The following is a 27529-nucleotide window of genomic DNA, read 5'->3' as shown; positions in this document are numbered from 1 at the left end:
GGGGCTTTGTGCTGGGAGAGAAGCTGAGCCCTGATTAGGGGGCGGGGCTTCACTGACTAGGGGTCCTATAAAGGTAGCAGCCAGTCACGTAGTGGCACAGACAGCTGCAGCGGCACAGGAGCTTGCAAACAGAGCTGTAAACAGGGGAGTTTGAGTGGGAGTTCTGTTGGAGGAGAAGGTATTTGTGTGTGTTTGGTTTTGTATTGGTAGTATCTGAATGTGTAGGGGCTTTGTGCTGGGAGAGAAGCTGACCCCTGATTAGGGGGCGGCGCTTGACTGACTAGGGGTCCTATAAAGGTCGCAGCCAGTCAGGCAGCGGCACAGGAGCGAGCACACAGAGATGTAAACAGGGGAGTTTGAGTGGGAGTTCTGTTGGTGGAGAAGGTATTTGTGTGTGTGTTTGGTTTTGTGTTGGTAGTATCTGTATGTTTTGGGGCTTTGTGCTGGGAGAGAAGATGAGCCCTGATTAGGGGGCGGGGCTTCCCTGACTAGGGGTCCTATAAAGGTAGCAGCCAGTCAGGCAGCGGCACAGGAGCTAGCAAACAGAGCTGTAAACAGGGGAGTTTGAGTGGGAGTTCTGTTGGAGGAGAAGGTATTTGTGTGTGTTTGGTTTTGTATTGGTAGTATCTGTATGTGTAGGCTCTTTGTGCTGGGAGAGAAGCTGAGCCCTGATTAGGGGGCGGGGCTTCCCTGACTAGGGGTCCTATAAAGGTAGCAGCCAGTCAGGCAGCGGCACAGGAGCAAGCAAACAGAGCTGTAAACAGGGGAGTTTGAGTGGGAGTTCTGTTAGAGGAGAAGGTATTTGTGTGTGTTTGGTTTTGTATTGGTAGTATCTGTATGTGTAGAGGCTTGGAGGGGCTTTGTGCTGGGAGAGAAGCTGAGCCCTGATTAGTGGGCGGGGCTTCCCTGACTAGGGGTCCTATAAGGTTGCAGCCAGTCAGGCAGCGGCACAGGAGCTAGCAAACAGAGCTGTAAACAGGGGAGTTTGAGTGGGAGTTCTGTTGGAGGAGAAGGTATTTGTGTGTGTTTGGTTTTGTATTGTTAGTATCTGTATGTGTAGGGGCTTTGTGCTGGGAGAGAAGCTGAACCCTGATTAGGGGGCGGGGCTTCACTGACTAGGGGTCGTATAAAGGTAGCAGCCAGTCAGGCAGCGGCACAGGAGCTATCAAACAGAGCTGTAAACAGGGGAGTTTGAGTGGGAGTTCTGTTGGAGTAGAAGGTATTTGTGTGTGTTTGGTTTTGTATTGGTAGTATCTGTGTGTGTAGGGGCTTTGTGCTGGGACAGAAGCTGAACCCTGATTAGGGGGCGGGGCTTCACTGACTAGGGGTCGTATAAAGGTAGCAGCCAGTCAGGCAGCGGCACAGACAGCTGCAGCGGCACAGGAGCTAGCAAACAGAGCTGTAAACAGGGGAGTTTGAGTGGGAGTTCTGTTGGAGGAGAAGGTATTTCTGTGTGTTTGGTTTTGTATTGGTAGTATCTGTATGTGTAGGGGCTTTGTGCTGGGAGAGAAGCTGAGCCCTGATTAGAGGGCGGGGCTTCCCTGACTGGGGGTCCTATAAAGGTAGCAGCCAGTCAGGCAGCGGCACAGGAGCTAGCAAACAGAGCTGTAAACAGGGGAGTTTGAGTGGGAGTTCTGTTGGAGGAAAAGGTATTTGTGTGTGTGTTTGGTTTTGTATTGGTGGTATCTGTATGTGTAGAGGCTTGGAGGGGCTTTGTGCTGGGAAAGAAGCTGAGCCCTGATTAGTGGGCGGGGCTTCCCTGACTAGGGGTCCTATAAGGTTGCAGCCAGACAGGCAGCGGCACAGGAGCTATCAAACAGAGCTGTAAACAGGGGAGTTTGAGTGGGAGTTCTGTTGGAGTAGAAGGTATTTGTGTGTGTTTGGTTTTGTATTGGTAGTATCTGTGTGTGTAGGGGCTTTGTGCTGGGACAGAAGCTGAACCCTGATTAGGGGGCGGGGCTTCACTGACTAGGGGTCGTATAAAGGTAGCAGCCAGTCAGGCAGCGGCACAGACAGCTGCAGCGGCACAGGAGCTAGCAAACAGAGCTGTAAACAGGGGAGTTTGAGTGGGAGTTCTGTTGGAGGAGAAGGTATTTCTGTGTGTTTGGTTTTGTATTGGTAGTATCTGTATGTGTAGGGGCTTTGTGCTGGGAGAGAAGCTGAGCCCTGATTAGGGGGCGGGGCTTCCCTGACTAGGGGTCCTATAAAGGTTGCAGCCAGTCAGGCAGCGGCACAGGAGCTATCAAACAGAGCTGTAAACAGGGGAGTTTGAGAGGGAGTACTGTTGGAGTAGAAGGTTTTTGTGTGTGTTTGGTTTTGTATTGGTAGTATGTGTGTGTGTGTAGGGGCTTTGTGCTGAGACAGAAGCTGAGCCCTGATTAGGGGGCGGGGCTTCACTGACTAGGGGTCCTATAAAGGTAGCAGCCAGTCAGGTAGTGGCACAGACAGCTGCAGCAGCACAGGAGCTAGCAAACAGAGCTGTAAACAGGGCAGTTTGAGTTGGAGTTCTGTTGGAGGAGAAGGTATTTGTGTGTTTGGTTTTGTATTGGTAGTATCTGTATGTGTAGGGGCTTTGTGCTGGGAGAGAAGCTGAGCCCTGATTAGGGGGCGGGGCTTGACTGACTAGGGGTCCTATAAAGGTCGCAGCCAGTCAGGCAGCGGCACAGGAGCTACAAACAGAGCTGTAAACACGGGAGTTTGAGTGGGAGTTCTGTTGGTGGAGAAGGTATTCGTGTGTGTGTTTGGTTTTGTGTTGGTAGTATCTGTATGTTTTGGGGCTTTGTGCTGGGAGAGAAGATGAGCCCTGATTAGGGGGCGGGGCTTCCCTGACTAGGGGTCGTATAAAGGTAGCAGCCAGTCAGGCAGCAGCACAGGAGCTAGCAAACAGAGCTGTAAACAGGGGAGTTGGAGTGGGAGTTCTGTTGGAGGAGAAGGTATTTGTGTGTGTTTGGTTTTGTATTGTTAGTATCTGTATGTGTAGGCTCTTTTTGCTGGGAGAGAAGCTGAGCCCTGATTAGGGGGCGGGGCTTCCCTGACTAGGGGTCCTATAAAGGTAGCAGCCAGTCAGGCAGCGGCACAGGAGCTAGCACACAGAGATGTAAACAGGGGAGTTTGAGTGGGAGTTCTGTTGGTGGAGAAGGTATTTGTGTGTGTTTGGTTTGTATTGGTAGTATCTGTGTGTGTAGGGGCTTTGTGCTAGGACAGAAGCTGAACCCTGATTAGGGGGCGGGGCTTCACTGACTAGGGGTCCTATAAAGGTACCAGCCAGTCAGGCAGCGGCACAGGAGCTATCAAACAGAGCTGTAAACAGGGGAGTTTGAGTGGGAGTTCTGTTGGAGGAGAAGGTATTTGTGTGTGTTTGGTTTTGTATTGGTAGTATCTGTATGTGTAGGGGCTTTGTGCTGGGAGAGAAGCTGAGCCCTGATTAGGGGGCGGGGCTTCCCTGACTAGGGGTCCTATAAAGGTTGCAGCCAGTCAGGCAGCGGCACAGGAGCTATCAAACAGAGCTGTAAACAGGGGAGTTTGAGTGGGAGTTCTGTTGGAGGAGAAGGTATTTGTGTATGTTTGGTTTTGTATTGGTAGTATCTGTGTGTGTAGGGGCTTTGTGCTGGGAGAGAAGCTGAGCCCTGATTAGGGGGCGGGGCTTCCCTGACTAGGGGTCCTATAAAGGTCGCAGCCAGTCAGGCAGCGGCACAGACAGCTGCAGCGGCACAGGAGCTAGCAAACAGAGCTGTAAACAGGGGAGTTTGAGTGGGAGTTCTGTTGGAGGAGAAGGTATTTGTGTGTGTTTGGTTTTGTATTGGTAGTATCTGTATGTGTAGAGGCTTGGAGGGGCTTTGTGCTGGGAGAGAAGCTGAGCCCTGATTAGTGGGCGGGGCTTCCCTGACTAGGGGTCCTATAAAGGTAGCAGCCAGTCAGGCAGCCGCACAGACAGCTGCAGCGGCACAGGAGCTAGCAAACAGAGCTGTAAACAGGGGAGTTTGAGTGGGAGTTCTGTTGGAGGAGAAGGTATTTGTGTGTGTTTGGTTTTGTATTGTTAGTATCTGTATGTGTAGGGGCTTTGTGCTGGGAGAGAAGCTGAGCCCTGATTAGGGGGCGGGGCTTCCCTGACTAGGGGTCCTATAAAGGTAGCAGCCAGTCAGGCAGCGGCACAGGAGCTAGCAAACAGAGCTGTAAACAGGGGAGTTTGAGTGGGAGTTCTGTTGGAGGAGAAGGTATTTGTGTGTGTTTGGTTTTGTATTGGTAGTATCTGTATGTGTAGAGGCTTGGAGGGGCTTTGTGCTGGGAGAGAAGCTGAGCCCTGATTAGGGGGCGGGGCTTCCCTGACTAGGGGTCCTATAAAGGTAGCAGCCAGTCAGGCAGCGGCACAGGAGCTGTCAAACAGAGCTGTAAACAGGGGAGTTTGAGTGCGAGTTCTGTTGGAGGAGAAGGTATTTGTGTGTGTTTGGTTTTGTATTGTTAGTATCTGTATGTGTAGGGGCTTTGTGCTGGGAGAGAAGCTGAGCCCTGATTAGAGGGCGGGGCTTCCCTGACTAGGGGTCCTATAAAGGTAGCAGCCAGTCAGGCAGCGGCACAGGAGCTAGCAAACAGAGCTGTAAACAGGGGAGTTTGAGTGGGAGTTCTGTTGGAGGAAAAGGTATTTGTGTGTGTGTTTGGTTTTGTATTGGTGGTATCTGTATGTGTAGAGGCTTGGAGGGGCTTTGTGCTGGGAAAGAAGCTGAGCCCTGATTAGTGGGCGGGGCTTCCCTGACTAGGGGTCCTATAAGGTTGCAGCCAGTCAGGCAGCGGCACAGGAGCTATCAAACAGAGCTGTAAACAGGGGAGTTTGAGTGGGAGTTCTGTTGGAGTAGAAGGTATTTGTGTGTGTTTGGTTTTGTATTGGTAGTATCTGTGTGTGTAGGGGCTTTGTGCTGGGACAGAAGCTGAACCCTGATTAGGGGGCGGGGCTTCACTGACTAGGGGTCCTATAAAGGTAGCAGCCAGTCAGGCAGCGGCACAGACAGCTGCAGCGGCACAGGAGCTAGCAAACAGAGCTGTAAACAGGGGAGTTTGAGTGGGAGTTCTGTTGGAGGAGAAGGTATTTGTGTGTTTGGTTTTGTATTGGTAGTATCTGAATGTGTAGGGGCTTTGTGCTGGGAGAGAAGCTGAGCCCTGATTAGGGGGCGGGGCTTGACTGACTAGGGGTCCTATAAAGGTAGCAGCCAGTCAGGCAGCGGCACAGGAGCTAGCAAACAGAGCTGTAAACAGGGGAGTTTGAGTGGGAGTTCTGTTGGAGGAGAAGGTATTTGTGTGTGTTTGGTTTTGTATTGGTAGTATCTGTATGTGTAGAGGCTTGGAGGGGCTTTGTGCTGGGAGAGAAGCTGAGCCCTGATTAGTGGGCGGGGCTTCCCTGACTAGGGATCCTATAAAGGTAGCAGCCAGTCAGGCAGCCGCACAGACAGCTGCAGCGGCACAGGAGCTAGCAAACAGAGCTGTAAACAGGGGAGTTTGAGTTGGAGTTCTGTTGGAGGAGAAGGTATTTGTGTGTTTGGTTTTGTATTGGTAGTATCTGTGTGTGTAGGGGCTTTGTGCTGGGACAGAAGCTGAGCCCTGATTAGGGGGCGGGGCTTCACTGACTAGGAGTCCTATAAAGGTCGCAGCCAGTCAGGCAGCGGCACAGACAGCTGCAGCGGCACAGGAGCTAGCAAACAGAGCTGTAAACAGGGGGGTTTGAGTGGGAGTTCTGTTGGTGGAGAAGGTATTTGTGTGTGTGTTTTGTTTTGTGTTGGTAGTATCTGTATGTTTTGGGGCTTTGTGCTGGGAGAGAAGCTGAGCCCTGATTAGGGGGCGGGGCTTTCCTGACTAGGGGTCCTATAAAGGTAGCAGCCAGTCAGGCAGCGGCACAGGAGCTAGCAAACAGAGCTGTAAACAGGGGAGTTTGAGTGGGAGTTCTTTTGGAGGAGAAGGTATTTGTGTGTGTTTGGTTTTGTATTGGTAGTATCTGTGTGTGTAGGGGCTTTGTGCTGAGACAGAAGCTGAGCCCTGATTGGGGGGCGGGGCTTCACTGACTAGGGGTCCTATAAAGGTAGCAGCCAGTCAGGTAGCGGCACAGACAGCTGCAGCAGCACAGGAGCTAGCAAACAGAGCTGTAAACAGGGGAGTTGGAGTGGGAGTTCTGTTGGAGGAGAAGGTATTTGTGTGTGTTTGGTTTTGTATTGTTAGTATCTGTATGTGTAGGCTCTTTTTGCTGGGAGAGAAGCTGAGCCCTGATTAGGGGGCGGGGCTTCCCTGACTAGGGGTCCTATAAAGGTAGCAGCCAGTCAGGCAGCGGCACAGGAGCTAGCACACAGAGATGTAAACAGGGGAGTTTGAGTGGGAGTTCTGTTGGTGGAGAAGGTATTTGTGTGTGTGTTTGGTTTTGTATTGGTAGTATCTGTGTGTGTAGGGGCTTTGTGCTAGGACAGAAGCTGAACACTGATTAGGGGGCGGGGCTTCACTGACTAGGGGTCCTATAAAGGTACCAGCCAGTCAGGCAGCGACACAGGAGCTATCAAACAGAGCTGTAAACAGGGGAGTTGGAGTGGGAGTTCTGTTGGAGGAGAAGGTATTTGTGTGTGTTTGGTTTTGTATTGTTAGTATCTGTGTGTGTAGGGGCTTTGTGCTGGGACAGAAGCTGAGCCCTGATTAGGGGGCGGGGCTTCACTGACTAGGGGTCCTATAAAGGTCGCAGCCAGTCAGGCAGCGGCACAGACAGCTGCAGCGGCACAGGAGCTAGCAAACAGAGCTGTAAACAGGGGAGTTTGAGTGGGAGTTCTGTTGGAGGAGAAGGTATTTGTGTGTGTTTGGTTTTGTATTGGTAGTATCTGTATGTGTAGGGGCTTTGTGCTGGGAGAGAAGCTGAGCCCTGATTAGTGGGCGGGGCTTCCCTGACTAGGGGTCGTATAAGGTTGCAGCCAGTCAGGCAGCGGCATAGGAGCTGTCAAACAGAGCTGTAAACAGGGGAGTTTGAGTTCGAGTTCTGTTGGAGGAGAAGGTATTTGTGTGTGTTTGGTTTTGTATTGGTAGTATCTGTATGTGTAGAGGCTTGGAGGGGCTTTGTGCTGGGAGAGAAGCTGAGCCCTGATTAGTGGGCGGGGCTTTCCTGACTAGGGGTCCTATAAAGGTAGCAGCCAGTCAGGCAGCCGCACAGACAGCTGCAGCGGCACAGGAGTTAGCAAACAGAGCTGTAAACAGGGGAGTTTGAGTGGGAGTTCTGTTGGATGAGAAGGTATTTGTGTGTGTTTGGTTTTGTATTGTTAGTATCTGTATGTGTAGGGGCTTTGTGCTGGGAGAGAAGCTGAGCCCTGATTAGGGGGCGGGGCTTCCCTGACTAGGGGTCGTATAAGGTTGCAGCCAGTCAGGCAGCGGCACAGGAGCTGTCAAACAGAGCTGTAAACAGGGGAGTTTGAGTGCGAGTTCTGTTGGGGTAGAAGGTATTTGTGTGTGTTTGGTTTTGTATTGTTAGTATCTGTATGTGTAGGGGCTTTGTGCTGGGAGAGAAGCTGAGCCCTGATTAGAGGGCGGGGCTTCCCTGACTAGGGGTCCTATAAAGGTAGCAGCCAGTCAGGCAGCGGCACAGGAGCTATCAAACAGAGCTGTAAACAGGGGAGTTTGAGTGGGAGTTCTGTTGGAGGAAAAGGTATTTGTGTTTGTGTTTGGTTTTGTATTGGTGGTATCTGTATGTGTAGAGGCTTGGAGGGGCTTTGTGCTGGGAAAGAAGCTGAGCCCTGATTAGTGGGCGGGGCTTCCCTGACTAGGGGTCCTATAAGGTTGCAGCCAGTCAGGCAGCGGCACAGGAGCTATCAAACAGAGCTGTAAACAGGGGAGTTTGAGTGGGAGTTCTGTTGGAGTAGAAGGTATTTGTGTGTGTTTGGTTTTGTATTGGTAGTATCTGTGTGTGTAGGGGCTTTGTGCTGGGACAGAAGCTGAACCCTGATTAGGGGGCGGGGCTTCACTGACTAGGGGTCCTATAAAGGTAGCAGCCAGTCAGGCAGCGGCACAGACAGCTGCAGCTGCACAGGAGCTAGCAAACAGACCTGTAAACAGGGGAGTTTGAGTGGGAGGAGAAGGTATTTGTGTGTGTTTGGTTTTGTATTCTTAGTATCTGTATGTGTAGGGGCTTTGTGCTGGGAGAGAAGCTGAGCCCTGATTAGGGGGCGGGGCTTCACTGAAAAGGGGTCCTATAAATGTAGCAGCCAGTCAGGCAGCGGCACAGACAGCTGCAGCGGCACAGGAGCTAGCAAACAGAGCTGTAAACAGGGGGTTTGAGTGGGAGTTCTGTTGGAGGAGAAGGTATTTGTGTGTGTTTGGTTTTCTATTGGTATTATCTGTATGTGTAGGGGCTTTGTGCTGGGAGAGAAGCTGAGCCCTGATTAGGGGGCGGGGCTTCCCTGACTAGGGGTCCTATAAAGGTTGCAGCCAGTCAGGCAGCAGCACAGGAGCTAGCAAACAGAGCTGTAAACAGGGGAGTTTGAGTGGGAGTTCTTTTGGAGGAGAAGGTATTTGTGTGTGTTTGGTTTTGTATTGGTATTTGTATGTGTCGGGGCTTGGTGCTGGGTGAGAAGCTGAGCCCTGATTAGGGGGCGGGGCTTGACTGACTAGGGGTCCTATAAAGGTAGCAGCCAGTCAGGCAGCGGCACAGACAACTGCAGCGGCACAGGAGCTAGCAAACAGAGCTGTAAACAGGGGAGTTTGAGTGGGAGTTCTGTTGGAGGAGAAGGTATTTGTGTGTGTGTTTGGATTTGTATTGGTAGTATCTGTATGTGTTGGGGCTTTGTGCTGGGAGAGAAGCTGAGCCGTGATTAGGGGGCGGGGCTTCCCTGACTAGGGGTCCTATAAAGGTAGCAGCCAATCAGGCAGCGGCACAGACAGCTGCAGTGGCACAGGAGCTAGCAAACAGAGCTGTAAACAGGGGAGTTTGAGTGGGAGTTCTGTTGAAGGAGAAGGTATTTGTGTGTGTTTGGTTTTGTATTGGTAGTATCTGTATGTGTAGGGGCTTTGTGCTGGGAGAGAAGCTGAGCCCTGATTTGGGGGCGGGGCTTCCCTGACTAGGGGTCCTATAAAGGTAGCAGCCAGTCAGGCAGCGGCACAGGAGCTAGCAAACAGAGCTGTAAACAGGGGAGTTTGAGTGGGAGTTCTGTTGGAGGAGAAGGTATTTGTGTGTGTTTTTGTATTGGTAGTATCTGTATGTGTAGGGGCTTTGTGCTGGGAGAGAAGCTGAGCCGTGATTAGGGGCGGGGCTTCAGTGACTAGGGGTCCTATAAAGGTATCAGCCAGTCAGGCAGCGGCACAGACAGCTGCAGCGGCACAGGAGCTATCAAACAGAGCTGTAAACGGGAGTTTGAGTGGGAGTACTGTTGGAGTAGAAGGTATTTGTGTGTGTTTGGTTTTGTATTGGTAGTATCTGTGTGTGTCGGGGCTTTGTGCTGGGACAGAAGCTGAGCCCTGATTCGGGGGCGGGGCTTCGCTGACTAGGGGTCCTATAAAGGTAGCAGCCAGTCAGGCAGCGGCACAGACAGCTGCAGCGGCACAGGAGCTAGCAAACAGAGCTGTAAACAGGGGAGTTGGAGTGGGAGTTCTGTTGGAGGAGAAGGTATTTGTGTGTGTTTGGTTTTGTATTGGTGGTATCTGTATGTGTAGGGGCTTTGTGCTGGGAGAGAAGCTGAGCCCTGATTAGGGGGCGGGGCTTCCCTGACTAGGGGTCCTATAAAGGTAGCAGCCAGTCAGGCAGCGGCACAGGAGCTAGCAAACATAGCTGTAAACAGGGGCGTTTGAGTGGGAGTTCTGTTGGAGGAGAAGGTATTTGTGTGTGTTTGGTTTTGTATTGGTAGTATCTGTATGGTAGAGGCTTGGAGGGTCTTTGTGCTGGGAGAGAAGCTGAGCCCTGATTCGGGGGCGGGGCTTCGCTGACTAGGGGTCCTATAAAGGTAGCAGCCAGTCAGGCAGCGGCACAGACAGCTGCAGCGGCACAGGAGCTATCAAACAGAGCTGTAAACAGGCGGGTTTGAGTGGGAGTACTGTTGGAGTAGAAGGTATTTGTGTGTGTTTGGTTTTGTATTGGTGGTATCTGTATGTGTAGGGGCTTTGTCCTGGGAGAGAAGCTGAGCCCTGATTAGGGGGCGGGGCTTCCCTGGCTAGGGGTCCTATAAAGGTAGCAGGCAGTCAGGCAGCGGCACAGGAGCTAGCAAACATAGCTGTAAACAGGGGAGTTTGAGTGGGAGTTCTGTTGGAGGAGAAGGTATTTGTGTGTGTTTGGTTTTGTATTGGTAGTATCTGTATGGTAGAGGCTTGGAGGGTCTTTGTGCTGGGAGAGAAGCTGAGCCCTGATTCGGGGGCGGGGCTTCGCTGAGTAGGGGTCCTATAAAGGTAGCAGCCAGTCAGGCAGCGGCACAGACAGCTGCAGCGGCACAGGAGCTAGCAAACAGAGCTGTAAACAGGGGAGTTGGAGTGGGAGTTCTGTTGGAGGAGAAGGTATTTGTGTGTGTTTGGTTTTGTATTGTTAGTATCTGTATGTGTATGGGCTTTGTGCTGGGAGAGAAGCTGAGCCCTGATTAGGGGGCGGGGCTTCCCTGACTAGGGGTCCTATAAAGGTTGCAGCCAGTCAGGCAGCGGCACAGGAGCTATCAAACAGAGCTGTAAACAGGGGAGTTTGAGTGGGAGTTCCGTTGGAGTAGAAGGTATTTGTGTGTGTTTGGATTTGTATTGGTAGTATCTGTGTGTGTAGGGGCTTTGTGCTGGGACAGAAGCTGAGCCCTGATTAGGGGGCGGGGCTTCACTGACTAGGGGTCCTATAAAGGTAGCAGCCAGTCAGGCAGCGGCACAGACAGCTGCAGCGGCACAGGAGCTAGCAAACAGAGCTGTAAACAGGGGAGTCTGAGTGGGAGTTCTCTTGGAGGAGAAGGTATTTGTGTGTGTTTGGTTTTGTATTCGTAGTATCTGTATGTGTAGAGGCTTGGAGGGGCTTTGTGCTGGGAGAGAAGCTGAGCCCTGATTAGGGGGCGGGGCTTCACTGACAAGGGGTCCTATAAATGTAGCAGCCAGTCAGGCAGCGGCACAGACAGCTGCAGCGGCACAGGAGCTAGCAAACAGAGCTGTAAGCAGGGGGTTTGAGTGGGAGTTCTGTTGGAGGAGAAGGTTTTTGTGTGTGTTTGGTTTTGTATTGGTAGTATGTGTGTGTGTAGGGGCTTTGTGCTGAGACAGAAGCTGAGCCCTGATTAGGGGGCGGGGCTTCACTGACTAGGGGTCCTATAAAGGTAGCAGCCAGTCAGGTAGTGGCACAGACAGCTGCAGCAGCACAGGAGCTAGCAAACAGAGCTGTATACAGGGGAGTTTGAGTGGGAGTTCTTTTGGAGGAGAAGGTATTTGTGTGTGTTTGGTTTTGTATTGTTAGTATCTGTATGTGTAGGGGCTTAGTGCTGGGAGAGAAGCTGAGCCCTGATTAGGGGCGGGGCTTCACTGACTAGGGGTCCTATAAAGGTAGCAGCCAGTCAGGCAGCGGCAAAGACAGCTGCAGCGGCACAGGAGCTAGCAAACAGAGCTGTAAACGGGGAGTTTGAGTGGGAGGAGAAGGTATTTGTGTGTGTTTGGATTTGTATCGTTAGTATCTGTATGTGTAGGGGCTTTGTGCTGGGAGAGTAGCTGAGCCCTGATTAGGGGGCGGGGCTTCCCTGACTAGGGGTCCTATAAAGGTTGCAGCCAGTCAGGCAGCAGCACAGGAGCTATCAAACAGAGCTGTAAACAGGGGAGTTTGAGTGGGAGTTCTGTTGAAGGAGAAGGTATTTGTGTGTGTTTGGTTTTGTATTGGTAGTATCTGTATGTGTAGGGGCTTTGTGCTGGGAGAGAAGCTGAGCCCTGATTTGGGGGCGGGGCTTCCCTGACTAGGGGTCCTATAAAGGTAGCAGCCAATCAGGCAGCGGCACAGACAGCTGCAGCGGCACAGGAGCTAGCAAACAGAGCTGTAAACAGGGGAGTTTGAGTGGGAGTTCTGTTGAAGGAGAAGGTATTTGTGTGTGTTTGGTTTTGTATTGGTAGTATCTGTATGTGTAGGGGCTTTGTGCTGGGAGAGAAGCTGAGCCCTGATTTGGGGGCGGGGCTTCCCTGACTAGGGGTCCTATAAAGGTAGCAGCCAGTCAGGCAGCGGCACAGGAGCTAGCAAACAGAGCTGTAAACAGGGGAGTTTGAGTGGGAGTTCTGTTGGAGGAGAAGGTATTTGTGTGTGTTTTTGTATTGGTAGTATCTGTATGTGTAGGGGCTTTGTGCTGGGAGAGAAGCTGAGCCGTGATTAGGGGCGGGGCTTCAGTGACTAGGGGTCCTATAAAGGTCGCAGCCAGTCAGGCAGCGGCACAGACAGCTGCAGCGGCACAGGAGCTAGCAAACAGAGCTGTAAACAGGCGGGTTTGAGTGGGAGTTCTGTTGGATGAGAAGGTATTTGTGTGTGTTTGGTTTTGTATTGTTAGTATCTGTATGTGTAGGGGCTTTGTGCTGGGAGAGAAGCTGAGCCCTGATTAGGGGGCGGGGCTTCCCTGACTAGGGGTCGTATAAGGTTGCAGCCAGTCAGGCAGCGGCACAGGAGCTGTCAAACAGAGCTGTAAACAGGGGAGTTTGAGTGCGAGTTCTGTTGGGGTAGAAGGTATTTGTGTGTGTTTGGTTTTGTATTGTTAGTATCTGTATGTGTAGGGGCTTTGTGCTGGGAGAGAAGCTGAGCCCTGATTAGAGGGCGGGGCTTCCCTGACTAGGGGTCCTATAAAGGTAGCAGCCAGTCAGGCAGCGGCACAGGAGCTATCAAACAGAGCTGTAAACAGGGGAGTTTGAGTGGGAGTTCTGTTGGAGGAAAAGGTATTTGTGTGTGTGTTTGGTTTTGTATTGGTGGTATCTGTATGTGTAGAGGCTTGGAGGGGCTTTGTGCTGGGAAAGAAGCTGAGCCCTGATTAGTGGGCGGGGCTTCCCTGACTAGGGGTCCTATAAGGTTGCAGCCAGTCAGGCAGCGGCACAGGAGCTATCAAACAGAGCTGTAAACAGGGGAGTTTGAGTGGGAGTTCTGTTGGAGTAGAAGGTATTTGTGTGTGTTTGGTTTTGTATTGGTAGTATCTGTGTGTGTAGGGGCTTTGTGCTGGGACAGAAGCTGAACCCTGATTAGGGGGCGGGGCTTCACTGACTAGGGGTCCTATAAAGGTAGCAGCCAGTCAGGCAGCGGCACAGACAGCTGCAGCTGCACAGGAGCTAGCAAACAGACCTGTAAACAGGGGAGTTTGAGTGGGAGGAGAAGGTATTTGTGTGTGTTTGGTTTTGTATTCTTAGTATCTGTATGTGTAGGGGCTTTGTGCTGGGAGAGAAGCTGAGCCCTGATTAGGGGGCGGGGCTTCACTGAAAAGGGGTCCTATAAATGTAGCAGCCAGTCAGGCAGCGGCACAGACAGCTGCAGCGGCACAGGAGCTAGCAAACAGAGCTGTAAACAGGGGGTTTGAGTGGGAGTTCTGTTGGAGGAGAAGGTATTTGTGTGTGTTTGGTTTTCTATTGGTATTATCTGTATGTGTAGGGGCTTTGTGCTGGGAGAGAAGCTGAGCCCTGATTAGGGGGCGGGGCTTCCCTGACTAGGGGTCCTATAAAGGTTGCAGCCAGTCAGGCAGCAGCACAGGAGCTAGCAAACAGAGCTGTAAACAGGGGAGTTTGAGTGGGAGTTCTTTTGGAGGAGAAGGTATTTGTGTGTGTTTGGTTTTGTATTGGTATTTGTATGTGTCGGGGCTTGGTGCTGGGTGAGAAGCTGAGCCCTGATTAGGGGGCGGGGCTTGACTGACTAGGGGTCCTATAAAGGTAGCAGCCAGTCAGGCAGCGGCACAGACAACTGCAGCGGCACAGGAGCTAGCAAACAGAGCTGTAAACAGGGGAGTTTGAGTGGGAGTTCTGTTGGAGGAGAAGGTATTTGTGTGTGTGTTTGGATTTGTATTGGTAGTATCTGTATGTGTTGGGGCTTTGTGCTGGGAGAGAAGCTGAGCCGTGATTAGGGGGCGGGGCTTCCCTGACTAGGGGTCCTATAAAGGTAGCAGCCAATCAGGCAGCGGCACAGACAGCTGCAGTGGCACAGGAGCTAGCAAACAGAGCTGTAAACAGGGGAGTTTGAGTGGGAGTTCTGTTGAAGGAGAAGGTATTTGTGTGTGTTTGGTTTTGTATTGGTAGTATCTGTATGTGTAGGGGCTTTGTGCTGGGAGAGAAGCTGAGCCCTGATTTGGGGGCGGGGCTTCCCTGACTAGGGGTCCTATAAAGGTAGCAGCCAGTCAGGCAGCGGCACAGGAGCTAGCAAACAGAGCTGTAAACAGGGGAGTTTGAGTGGGAGTTCTGTTGGAGGAGAAGGTATTTGTGTGTGTTTTTGTATTGGTAGTATCTGTATGTGTAGGGGCTTTGTGCTGGGAGAGAAGCTGAGCCGTGATTAGGGGCGGGGCTTCAGTGACTAGGGGTCCTATAAAGGTATCAGCCAGTCAGGCAGCGGCACAGACAGCTGCAGCGGCACAGGAGCTATCAAACAGAGCTGTAAACGGGAGTTTGAGTGGGAGTACTGTTGGAGTAGAAGGTATTTGTGTGTGTTTGGTTTTGTATTGGTAGTATCTGTGTGTGTCGGGGCTTTGTGCTGGGACAGAAGCTGAGCCCTGATTCGGGGGCGGGGCTTCGCTGACTAGGGGTCCTATAAAGGTAGCAGCCAGTCAGGCAGCGGCACAGACAGCTGCAGCGGCACAGGAGCTAGCAAACAGAGCTGTAAACAGGGGAGTTGGAGTGGGAGTTCTGTTGGAGGAGAAGGTATTTGTGTGTGTTTGGTTTTGTATTGGTGGTATCTGTATGTGTAGGGGCTTTGTGCTGGGAGAGAAGCTGAGCCCTGATTAGGGGGCGGGGCTTCCCTGACTAGGGGTCCTATAAAGGTAGCAGCCAGTCAGGCAGCGGCACAGGAGCTAGCAAACATAGCTGTAAACAGGGGCGTTTGAGTGGGAGTTCTGTTGGAGGAGAAGGTATTTGTGTGTGTTTGGTTTTGTATTGGTAGTATCTGTATGGTAGAGGCTTGGAGGGTCTTTGTGCTGGGAGAGAAGCTGAGCCCTGATTCGGGGGCGGGGCTTCGCTGACTAGGGGTCCTATAAAGGTAGCAGCCAGTCAGGCAGCGGCACAGACAGCTGCAGCGGCACAGGAGCTATCAAACAGAGCTGTAAACAGGCGGGTTTGAGTGGGAGTACTGTTGGAGTAGAAGGTATTTGTGTGTGTTTGGTTTTGTATTGGTGGTATCTGTATGTGTAGGGGCTTTGTCCTGGGAGAGAAGCTGAGCCCTGATTAGGGGGCGGGGCTTCCCTGGCTAGGGGTCCTATAAAGGTAGCAGGCAGTCAGGCAGCGGCACAGGAGCTAGCAAACATAGCTGTAAACAGGGGAGTTTGAGTGGGAGTTCTGTTGGAGGAGAAGGTATTTGTGTGTGTTTGGTTTTGTATTGGTAGTATCTGTATGGTAGAGGCTTGGAGGGTCTTTGTGCTGGGAGAGAAGCTGAGCCCTGATTCGGGGGCGGGGCTTCGCTGACTAGGGGTCCTATAAAGGTAGCAGCCAGTCAGGCAGCGGCACAGACAGCTGCAGCGGCACAGGAGCTAGCAAACAGAGCTGTAAACAGGGGAGTTGGAGTGGGAGTTCTGTTGGAGGAGAAGGTATTTGTGTGTGTTTGGTTTTGTATTGTTAGTATCTGTATGTGTATGGGCTTTGTGCTGGGAGAGAAGCTGAGCCCTGATTAGGGGGCGGGGCTTCCCTGACTAGGGGTCCTATAAAGGTTGCAGCCAGTCAGGCAGCGGCACAGGAGCTATCAAACAGAGCTGTAAACAGGGGAGTTTGAGTGGGAGTTCCGTTGGAGTAGAAGGTATTTGTGTGTGTTTGGATTTGTATTGGTAGTATCTGTGTGTGTAGGGGCTTTGTGCTGGGACAGAAGCTGAGCCCTGATTAGGGGGCGGGGCTTCACTGACTAGGGGTCCTATAAAGGTAGCAGCCAGTCAGGCAGCGGCACAGACAGCTGCAGCGGCACAGGAGCTAGCAAACAGAGCTGTAAACAGGGGAGTCTGAGTGGGAGTTCTCTTGGAGGAGAAGGTATTTGTGTGTGTTTGGTTTTGTATTCGTAGTATCTGTATGTGTAGAGGCTTGGAGGGGCTTTGTGCTGGGAGAGAAGCTGAGCCCTGATTAGGGGGCGGGGCTTCACTGACAAGGGGTCCTATAAATGTAGCAGCCAGTCAGGCAGCGGCACAGACAGCTGCAGCGGCACAGGAGCTAGCAAACAGAGCTGTAAGCAGGGGGTTTGAGTGGGAGTTCTGTTGGAGGAGAAGGTTTTTGTGTGTGTTTGGTTTTGTATTGGTAGTATGTGTGTGTGTAGGGGCTTTGTGCTGAGACAGAAGCTGAGCCCTGATTAGGGGGCGGGGCTTCACTGACTAGGGGTCCTATAAAGGTAGCAGCCAGTCAGGTAGTGGCACAGACAGCTGCAGCAGCACAGGAGCTAGCAAACAGAGCTGTATACAGGGGAGTTTGAGTGGGAGTTCTTTTGGAGGAGAAGGTATTTGTGTGTGTTTGGTTTTGTATTGTTAGTATCTGTATGTGTAGGGGCTTTGTGCTGGGAGAGAAGCTGAGCCCTGATTAGGGGCGGGGCTTCACTGACTAGGGGTCCTATAAAGGTAGCAGCCAGTCAGGCAGCGGCAAAGACAGCTGCAGCGGCACAGGAGCTAGCAAACAGAGCTGTAAACGGGGAGTTTGAGTGGGAGGAGAAGGTATTTGTGTGTGTTTGGATTTGTATCGTTAGTATCTGTATGTGTAGGGGCTTTGTGCTGGGAGAGTAGCTGAGCCCTGATTAGGGGGCGGGGCTTCCCTGACTAGGGGTCCTATAAAGGTTGCAGCCAGTCAGGCAGCAGCACAGGAGCTATCAAACAGAGCTGTAAACAGGGGAGTTTGAGTGGGAGTTCTGTTGAAGGAGAAGGTATTTGTGTGTGTTTGGTTTTGTATTGGTAGTATCTGTATGTGTAGGGGCTTTGTGCTGGGAGAGAAGCTGAGCCCTGATTTGGGGGCGGGGCTTCCCTGACTAGGGGTCCTATAAAGGTAGCAGCCAATCAGGCAGCGGCACAGACAGCTGCAGCGGCACAGGAGCTAGCAAACAGAGCTGTAAACAGGGGAGTTTGAGTGGGAGTTCTGTTGAAGGAGAAGGTATTTGTGTGTGTTTGGTTTTGTATTGGTAGTATCTGTATGTGTAGGGGCTTTGTGCTGGGAGAGAAGCTGAGCCCTGATTTGGGGGCGGGGCTTCCCTGACTAGGGGTCCTATAAAGGTAGCAGCCAGTCAGGCAGCGGCACAGGAGCTAGCAAACAGAGCTGTAAACAGGGGAGTTTGAGTGGGAGTTCTGTTGGAGGAGAAGGTATTTGTGTGTGTTTTTGTATTGGTAGTATCTGTATGTGTAGGGGCTTTGTGCTGGGAGAGAAGCTGAGCCGTGATTAGGGGCGGGGCTTCAGTGACTAGGGGTCCTATAAAGGTCGCAGCCAGTCAGGCAGCGGCACAGACAGCTGCAGCGGCACAGGAGCTAGCAAACAGAGCTGTAAACAGGCGGGTTTGAGTGGGAGTTCTGTTGGAGGAGAAGGTATTTGTGTGTGTGTTTGGTTTTGTATTGGTAGTATCTGTATGTGTAGAGGCTTGGAGGGGCTTTGTGCTGGGAAAGAAGCAGAGCCCTGATTAGGGGGCGGGGCTTCCCTGGCTAGGGGTCCTATAAAGGTAGCAGCCAGTCAGGCAGCGGCACAGGAGCTAGCAAACATAGCTGTAAACAGGGGAGTTTGAGTGGGAGTTCTGTTGGAGGAGAAGGTATTTGTGTGTGTTTGGTTTTGTATTGGTAGTATCTGTATGGTAGAGGCTTGGAGGGTCTTCGTGCTGGGAGAGAAGCTGAGCCCTGATTCGGGGGCGGGGCTTCCCTGACTAGGGGTCCTATAAAGGTTGCAGCCAGTCAGGCAGCAGCACAGGAGCTATCAAACACAGCTGTAAACAGGGGAGTTTGAGTGGGAGTACTGTTGGAGTAGAAGGTTTTTGTGTGTGTTTGGTTTTGTATTGGTAGTATGTGTGTGTGTAGGGGCTTTGTGCTGAGACAGAAGCTGAGCCCTGATTAGGGGGCGGGGCTTCACTGACTAGGGGTCCTATAAAGGTAGCAGCCAGTCAGGTAGTGGCACAGACAGCTGCAGCAGCACAGGAGCTAGCAAACAGAGCTGTATACAGGGGAGTTTGAGTGGGAGTTCTTTTGGAGGAGAAGGTATTTGTGTGTGTTTGGTTTTGTATTGTTAGTATCTGTATGTGTAGGGGCTTTGTGCTGGGAGAGAAGCTGAGCCCTGATTAGGGGCGGGGCTTCACTGACTAGGGGTCCTATAAAGGTTGCAGCCAGTCAGGCAGCGGCACAGGAGCTATCAAACAGAGCTGTAAACAGGGGAGTTTGAGTGGGAGTTCCGTTGGAGTAGAAGGTATTTGTGTGTGTTTGGATTTGTATTGGTAGTATCTGTGTGTGTAGGGGCTTTGTGCTGGGACAGAAGCTGAGCCCTGATTAGGGGGCGGGGCTTCACTGACTAGGGGTCCTATAAAGGTAGCAGCCAGTCAGGCAGCGGCACAGACAGCTGCAGCGGCACAGGAGCTAGCAAACAGAGCTGTAAACAGGGGAGTCTGAGTGGGAGTTCTCTTGGAGGAGAAGGTATTTGTGTGTGTTTGGTTTTGTATTCGTAGTATCTGTATGTGTAGAGGCTTGGAGGGGCTTTGTGCTGGGAGAGAAGCTGAGCCCTGATTAGGGGGCGGGGCTTCACTGACAAGAGGTCCTATAAATGTAGCAGCCAGTCAGGCAGCGGCACAGACAGCTGCAGCGGCACAGGAGCTAGCAAACAGAGCTGTAAGCAGGGGGTTTGAGTGGGAGTTCTGTTGGAGGAGAAGGTATTTGTGTGTGTTTGGTTTTGTATTGGTAGTATCTGTATGTGTAGGGGCTTTGTGCTGGGAGAGAAGCTGAGCCCTGATTAGGGGGCGGGGCTTCCCTGACTAGGGGTCCTATAAAGGTTGCAGCCAGTCAGGCAGCAGCACAGGAGCTATCAAACAGAGCTGTAAACAGGGGAGTTTGAGTGGGAGTACTGTTGGAGTAGAAGGTTTTTGTGTGTGTTTGGTTTTGTATTGGTAGTATGTGTGTGTGTAGGGGCTTTGTGCTGAGACAGAAGCTGAGCCCTGATTAGGGGGCGGGGCTTCACTGACTAGGGGTCCTATAAAGGTAGCAGCCAGTCAGGTAGTGGCACAGACAGCTGCAGCAGCACAGGAGCTAGCAAACAGAGCTGTATACAGGGGAGTTTGAGTGGGAGTTCTTTTGGAGGAGAAGGTATTTGTGTGTGTTTGGTTTTGTATTGTTAGTATCTGTATGTGTAGGGGCTTTGTGCTGGGAGAGAAGCTGAGCCCTGATTAGGGGCGGGGCTTCACTGACTAGGGGTCCTATAAAGGTAGCAGCCAGTCAGGCAGCGGCAAAGACAGCTGCAGCGGCACAGGAGCTAGCAAACAGAGCTGTAAACGGGGAGTTTGAGTGGGAGGAGAAGGTATTTGTGTGTGTTTGGTTTTGTATCGTTAGTATCTGTATGTGTAGGGGCTTTGTGCTGGGAGAGTAGCTGAGCCCTGATTAGGGGGCGGGGCTTCACTGACTAGGGGTCCTATAAAGGTAGCAGCGAGTCAGGCAGCGGCACAGGAGCTATCAAACAGAGCTGTAAACAGGGGAGTTTGAGTGGGAGTTCCGTTGGAGTAGAAGGTATTTGTGTGTGTTTGGATTTGTATTGGTAGTATCTGTGTGTGTAGGGGCTTTGTGCTGAGACAGAAGCTGAGCCCTGATTAGGGGGCGGGGCTTCACTGACTAGGGGTCCTATAAAGGTAGCAGCCAGCCAGGTAGTGGCACAGACAGCTGCAGCAGCACAGGAGCTAGCAAACAGAGCTGTATACAGGGGAGTTTGAGTGGGAGTTCTTTTGGAGGAGAAGGTATTTGTGTGTGTTTGGTTTTGTATTGTTAGTATCTGTATGTGTAGGGGCTTTGTGCTGGGAGAGAAGCTGAGCCCTGATTAGGGGCGGGGCTTCACTGACTAGGGGTCCTATAAAGGTAGCAGCCAGTCAGGCAGCGGCAAAGACAGCTGCAGCGGCACAGGAGCTAGCAAACAGAGCTGTAAACGGGGAGTTTGAGTGGGAGGAGAAGGTATTTGTGTGTGTTTGGTTTTGTATCGTTAGTATCTGTGTGTGTAGGGGCTTTGTGCTGGGACAGAAGCTGAGCCCTGATTAGGGGGCGGGGCTTCCCTGACTAGGGGTCCTATAAAGCTTGCAGCCAGTCAGGCAGCAGCACAGGAGCTATCAAACAGAGCTGTAAACAGGGGAGTTTGAGTGGGAGTTCTTTTGGAGGAGAAGGTATTTGTGTGTGTTTGGTTTTGTATTGTTAATATCTGTATGTGAAGGGGCTTTGTGCTGGGAGAGAAGCTGAGCCGTGATTAGGGGGCGGGGCTTCACTTACTAGGGGTCCTAGAAAGGTATCAGCCAGTCAGGCAGCGGCACAGACAGCTGCAGCGGCACAGGAGCTAGCAAACAGAGCTGTAAACAGGGGAGTCTGAGTGGGAGTTCTCTTGGAGGAGAAGGTATTTGTGTGTGTTTGGTTTTGTATTGGTAGTATCTGTATGTGTAGAGGCTTGGAGGGGCTTTGTGCTGGGAGAGAAGCTGAGCCCTGATTAGTGGGCGGGGCTTCCCTGACTAGGGGTCCTATAAATGTAGCAGCCAATCAGGTAGCGGCACAGACAGCTGCAAGAGCACAGGAGTTAGCAAACAGAGCTGTAAACAGGGGAGTTTGAGTGGGAGTTCTTTTGGAGGAGAAGGTATTTGTGTGTGTTTGGTTTTGTATTGTTAGTATCTGTATGTGAAGGGGCTTTGTGCTGGGAGAGAAGCTGAGCCGTGATTAGGGGGCGGGGCTTCACTTACTAGGGGTCCTAGAAAGGTATCAGCCAGTCAGGCAGCGGCACAGACAGCTGCAGCGGCACAGGAGCTAGCAAACAGAGCTCTAAACAGGGGAGTTGGAATGAGAGTTCTGTTGGAGGAGAAGGTATTTGTGTGTGTTTGGTTTTGTATTGTTAGTATCTGTATGTGTAGGGGCTTTGTGCTGGGAGAGAAGCTGAGCCCTGATTAGGGGGCGGGGCTTCCCTGACTAGGGGTCCTATAAAGGTAGCAGCCAGTCAGGCAGCGGCACAGGAGCTAGCAAACAGAGCTGTAAACAGGGGAGTTTGAGTGGGAGTTCTGTTGGAGGAGAAGGTATTTGTGTGTGTTTGGTTTTGTATTGGTAGTACCTGTATGTGTAGAGGCTTGGAGGGTCTTTGTGCTGGGAGAGAAGCTGAGCCCTGATTAGTGGGCGGGGCTTCCCTGACTAGGGGTCCTATAAAGGTAGCTGCCAGTCAGGCAGCGGCACAGGAGCTAGCAAACAGAGCTGTAAACAGGGGAGTTTGAGTGGGAGTACTGTTGGAGGAGAAGGTATTTGTGTGTGTGTTTGGTTTTGTATTGGTAGTATCTGTGTGTGTAGGGGCTTTGTGCTGGGACAGAAGCTGAACCCTGATTAGGGGCGGGGCTTCCCTGACTAGGGGTCATATAAAGGTAGCAGGCAGTCAGGCAGCGGCACAGGAGCTAGCAAACAGAGCTGTAAACAGGGGAGTTTGAGTGGGAGTACTGTTGGAGGAGAAGGTATTTGTGTGTGTGTTTGGTTTTGTATTGGTAGTATCTGTGTGTGTAGGGGCTTTGTGCTGGGACAGAAGCTGAACCCTGATTAGGGGGCGGGTCTTCACTGACTAGGGGCCTATAAAGGTAGCAGCCAGTCAGGCAGCGGCACAGACAGCTGCAGCGGCACAGGAGCTAGCAAACAGAGCAGTAAACAGGGGAGTTTGAGTGGGAGTTCTGTTGGAGGAAAAGGTATTTGTGTGTGTGTTTGGTTTTGTATTGGTGGTATCTGTATGTGTAGAGGCTTGGAGGGGCTTTGTGCTGGGAAAGAAGCTGAGCCCTGATTAGTGGGCGGGGCTTCCCTGACTAGGGGTCTTATAAGGTTGCAGCCAGTCAGGCAGCGGCACAGGAGCTATCAAACAGAGCTGTAAACAGGGGAGTTTGAGTGGGAGTTCTGTTGGAGTAGAAGGTATTTGTGTGTGTTTGGATTTGTATTGGTAGTATCTGTGTGTGTAGGGGCTTTGTGCTGGGACAGAAGCTGAGGCCTGATTAGGGGGCGGGGCTTCACTGACTACGGGTCCTATAAAGGTAGCAGCCAGTCAGGTAGCGGCACAGACAGCTGCAGCGGCACAGGAGCTCGCAAACAGAGCTGTAAACAGGGGAGTTTGAGTGGGAGTTCTGTTGGAGGAGAAGGTATTTGTGTGTGTTTGGTTTTGTATTGATGGTATCTGTATGTGTAGGGGCTTTGTGCTGGGAGAGAAGCTGAGCCCTGATTAGGGGGCGGGGCTTCACTGAATAGGGGTCCTAAAAAGGTATCAGCCAGTCACGCAGCGGCACAGACAGCTGCATCGGCACAGGAGCTAGCAAACAGAGCTGTAAACAGGGGATTTTGAGTGCGAGTTCTGTTGGAGGAGAAGGTATTTGTGTGTGTTTGGTTTTGTATTGATGGTATCTGTATGTGTAGGGGCTTTGTGCTGGGAGAGAAGCTGAGCCCTGATTAGGGGGCGGGGCTTCCCTGACTAGGGGTCCTATAAAGGTTGCAGCCAGTCAGGCAGCGGCACAGGAGCTATCAAACAGAGCTGTAAACAGGGGAGTTTGAGTGGGAGTACTGTCGGAGTAGAAGGTATTTGTGTGTGTTTGGTTTTGTATTGGTAGTATCTGTGTGTGTAGGGGCTTTGTGCTGAGACAGAAGCTGAGCCCTGATTGGGGGGCGGGGCTTCACTGACTACGGGTCCTATAAAGGTAGCAGCCAGTCAGGTAGCGGCACAGACAGCTGCAGCAGCACAGGAGCTAGCAAACAGAGCTGTAAACAGGGGAGTTTGAGTGGGAGTTCTTTTGGAGGAGAAGGTATTTGTGTGTGTTTGGTTTTGTATTGGTAGTATCTGTATGTGTAGGGGCTTTGTGCTGGGAGAGAAGCTGAGCCCTGATTAGGGGGCGGGGCTTCCCTGACTAGGGGTCCTATAAAGATAGCAGCCAGTCAGGCAGCGGCACAGGAGCTAGCAAACAGAGCTGTAAACAGGGGAGTTTGAGTGGGAGTTCTGTTGGAGGAGAAGGTATTTGTGTGTGTTTTTGTATTGGTAGTATCTGTATGTGTAGGGGCTTTGTGCTGGGAGAGAAGCTGAGCTGAGATTACGGGGCGGGGCTTCACTGACTAGGGGTCCTATAAACGTATCAGCCAGTCAGGCAGCGGCACAGACAGCTGCAGCGCCACAGGAGCTATCAAACAGAGCTGTCAACAGGGGAGTTTGAGTGGGAGTTCTGTTGGAGGAGAAGGTATTTGTGTGTTTGGTTTTGTATTGGTAGTATCTGTGTGTGTAGGGGCTTGGAGGGGCTTTGTGCTGGGAAAGTAGCTGAGCCATGATTAGGGGGCGGGGCTTCCCTGACGAGGGGTCCTATAAAGGTAGCAGCCAGTTAGGCAGCGGCACAGGAGCTATCAAACAGAGCTGTAAACAGGGGAGTTCGAGTGGGAGTTCTGTTGGAGGAGAAGGTATTTGTGTGTGTGTTTGGTTTTGTATTGGTAGTATCTGTATGTGTAGAGGCTTGGGGGGGCTTTGTGCTGGGAAAGTAGCTGAGCCGTGATTAGGGGGCGAGGCTTCACTTACTAGGGGTCCTAGAAAGGTATCAGCCAGTCAGGCAGCGGCACAGACAGCTGCAGCGGCACAGGAGCTAGCAAACAGCGCTGTAAACAGGGGAGTTGGAGTGGGAGTTCTGTTGGGGGAGAAGGTATTTGTTTGTGTTTGGTTTTGTATTGTTAGTATCTGTATGTGTATGGGCTTTCTGCTGGGAGAGAAGCTGAGCCCTGATTAGGGGGCGGGGCTTCCCTGACTAGGGGTCCTATAAAAGTATCAGCCAGTCAGGCAGCGGCACAGACAGCTGCAGCGGCACAGGAGCTAGCAAACAGAGCTGTAAACAGGGGAGTTTGAGTGGGAGTTCTGTTGGAGGAGAAGGTATTTGTGTGTGTTTGGTTTTGTATTGTTAGTATCTGTATGTGTAGGGGCTTTATGCTGGGAGAGAAGCTGAGCCCTGCTTAGGGGGCGGGGCTTCCCTGACTAGGGGTCCTATAAAGGTAGCAGCCAGTCAGGCAGCGGCACAGACAGCTGCAGCGGCACAGGAGGTCGCAAACAGAGCTGTAAACAGGCGGGTTTGAGTGTGAGTTCTCTTGGAGGAGAAGGTATTTGTGTGTGTGCTTGGTTTTGTATTGGTAGTATCTGTATGTGTAGAGGCTTGGAGGGGCTTTGTGCTGGGAAAGAAGCTGAGCCCTGATTAGGGGGCGGGGCTTCCCTGACGAGGGGTCCTATAAAGGTAGCAGCCAGTCAGGCAGTGGCACAGGAGCTACAAACAGAGCTGTAAACAGGGGAGTTCGAGTGGGAGTTCTGTTGGAGGAGAAGGTATTTGTGTGTGTTTGGTTTTGTATTGTTAGTATCTGTATGTGTAGGGGCTTTGTGCTGGGAGAGAAGCTGAGCCCTGAGTAGGGGGCGGGGCTTCCCTGACTAGGAGTCCTATAAAGGTAGCAGCCAGTCAGGCAGCGGCACAGGAGCTAGCACACAGAGATGTAAACAGGGGAGTTTGAGTGGGAGTTCTGTTGGTGGAGAAGGTATTTGTGTGTGTGTTTGGTTTTGTATTGGTAGTATCTGTATGTTTCGGGGCTTTGTGCTGGGAGAGAAGATGAGCCCTGATTAGGGGGCGGGGCTTCCCTGACTAGGGGTCCTATAAAGGTAGCAGCCAGTCAGGCAGCGGCACAGGAGCTAGCAAACAGAGCTGTAAACAGGGGAGTTTGAGTGGGAGTTCTGTTGGAGGAGAAGGTATTTGTGTGTGTTTGGTTTTGTGTTGGTAGTATCTGTATGTGTAGAGGCTTGGAGGGTCTTTGTGCTGGGAGAGAAGCTGAGCCCTGATTAGGGGGTGGGGCTTCACTGACTAGGGGTCCTATAAAGGTAGCAGCCAGTCAGGCAGCGGCACAGACAGCTGCAGCGGCACAGGAGCTAGCAAACAGAGCTGGAAACAGGGGAGTTTGAGTGGGAGTTCTGTTGGAGGAGAAGGTATTTGTGTGTGTTTGGTTTTGTATTGTTAGTATCTGTATGTGTATGGGCTTTGTGCTGGGAGAGAAGCTGAGCCCTGATTAGGGGGCGGGGCTTCCCTGACTAGGGGTCCTATAAAGGTAGCTGCCAGTCAGGCAGCGGCACAGGAGCTAGCAAACGGAGCTGTAAACAGGGAGTTTGAGTGGGAGTTCTGTTGGAGAAGAAGGTATAGGTGTGTGTTTGGTTTTGTAATGGTAATATCTGTATGTGTAGGGGCTTTGTGCTGGGAGATAAGCTGAGGCCTGATTAGGGGGCGGGGCTTGACTGACTAGGGGTCCTATAAAGGTAGCAGCCAGTCAGGCAGCGGCACAGACAGCTGCAGTGGCACAGGAGCTAGCAAACAGAGCTGTAAAGAGGGGAGTTTGAGTGGGAGTACTGTCGGAGTAGAAGGTATTTGTGTGTGTTTGGTTTTGCATTGGTAGTATCTGTGTGTGTAGGGGCTTTGTGCTGAGACAGAAGCTGAGCCCTGATTGGGGGGCGGGGCTTCACTGACTAGGGGTCCTATAAAGGTAGCAGCCAGTCAGGTAGCGGCACAGACAGCTGCAGCAGCACAGGAGCTAGCAAACAGAGCTGTAAACAGGGGAGTTTGAGTGGGAGTTCTTTTGGAGGAGAAGGTATTTGTGTGTGTTTGGTTTTGTATTGTTAGTATCTGTATGTGTAGGGGCTTTGTGCTGGGAGAGAAGCTGAGCCCTGATTAGGGGGCGGGGCTTCCCTGACTAGGGGTCCTATAAAGGTAGCAGCCAGTCAGGCAGCGGCACAGGAGCTAGCAAACAGAGCTGTAAACAGGGGAGTTTGAGTGGGAGTTCTGTTGGAGGAGAAGGTATTTGTGTGTGTTTTTGTATTGGTAATATCTGTATGTGTAGGGGCTTTTTGCTGGGAGAGAAGCTGAGCCCTGATTAGGGGGCGGGGCTTGACTGACTAGAGGTCCTATAAAGGTCGCAGCCAGTCAGGCAGCGGCACAGACAGCTGTTGCGGCACAGGAGCTTGCAAACAGAGCTGTAAACAGGCGGGTTTGAGTGGGAGTTCTGTTGGAGGAGAAGGTATTTGTGTGTGTGTTTGGTTTTGTATTGGTAGTATCTGTATGTTTTGGGGCTTTGTGCTGGGAGAGAAGATGAGCCCTGATTAGGGGGCGGGGCTTCTCTGACTAGGGGTCCTATAAAGGTAGCAGCCAGTCAGGCAGCGGCACAGGAGCTAGCAAACAGAGCTGTAAACAGGGGAGTTTGAGTGGGAGTTCTGTTGGAGTAGAAGGTATTTGTGTGTGTTTGGTTTTGTATTGGTAGTATCTGCATGTGTAGAGGCTTGGAGGGGCTTTGTGCTGGGAGAGAAGCTGAGCCCTGATTAGTGGGCGGGGCTTCCCTGACTAGGGATCCTATAAAGGTAGCAGCCAGTCAGGCAGCCGCACAGACAGCTGCAGCGGCACAGGAGCTAGCAAACAGAGCTGTAAACAGGGGAGTTTGAGTGGGAGTTCTGTTGGAGGAGAAGGTATTTGTGTGTTTTTGGTTTTGTATTGTTAGTATCTGTATGTGTAGGGGCTTTGTGCTGGGAGAGAAGCTGAGCCCTGATTAGGGGGCGGGGCTTGACTGACTAGGGGTCCTATAAAGGTCGCAGCCAGTCAGGCAACGGCACAGACAGCTGCAGCGGCACAGGAGCTAGCAAACAGAGCTGTAAACAGGCGGGTTTGAGTGGGAGTTCTGTTGGAGGAGAAGGTATTTGTGTGTGTGTTTGGTTTTGTATTGGTAGTATCTGTATGTGTAGAGGCTTGGAGGGGCTTTGTGCTGGGAAAGAAGCTGAGTCCTGATTAGGGGGCGGGGCTTCCCTGACTAGGGGTCCTATAAAGGTAGCAGCCAGTCAGGTAGCGGCAGAGGAGCTACAAACAGAGCTGTAAACAGGGGAGTTCGAGTGGGAGTTCTGTTGGAGGAGAAGGTATTCGTGTGTGTTTGGTTTTGTATTGGTAGTATCTGTATGTGAAGGGGCTTTGTGCTGGGAGAGAAGCTGAGCCCTGATTAGGGGGCGGGGCTTCATTTACTAGGGGTCCTAGAAAGGTATCAGCCAGTCAGGCAGCGGCACAGACAGCTGCAGCGGCACAGGAGCTAGCAAACAGAGCTGTAAACAGGGGAGTTTGAGTGGGAGTTCTGTTGGAGGAGAAGGTATTTGTGTGTGTTTGGTTTTGTATTGTGAGTATCTGTATGTGTAGGGGCTTTGTGCTGGGAGAGAAGCTGAGCCCTGA

The sequence above is a fragment of the Lepidochelys olivacea genome (assembly GCF_965140295.1).
Source record: "Lepidochelys olivacea isolate rLepOli2 genome assembly, chromosome: 18".
Classification (NCBI taxonomy): Eukaryota; Metazoa; Chordata; order Testudines; family Cheloniidae; genus Lepidochelys; species Lepidochelys olivacea.
Note: the sequence above shows the minus strand (reverse complement) of the source record.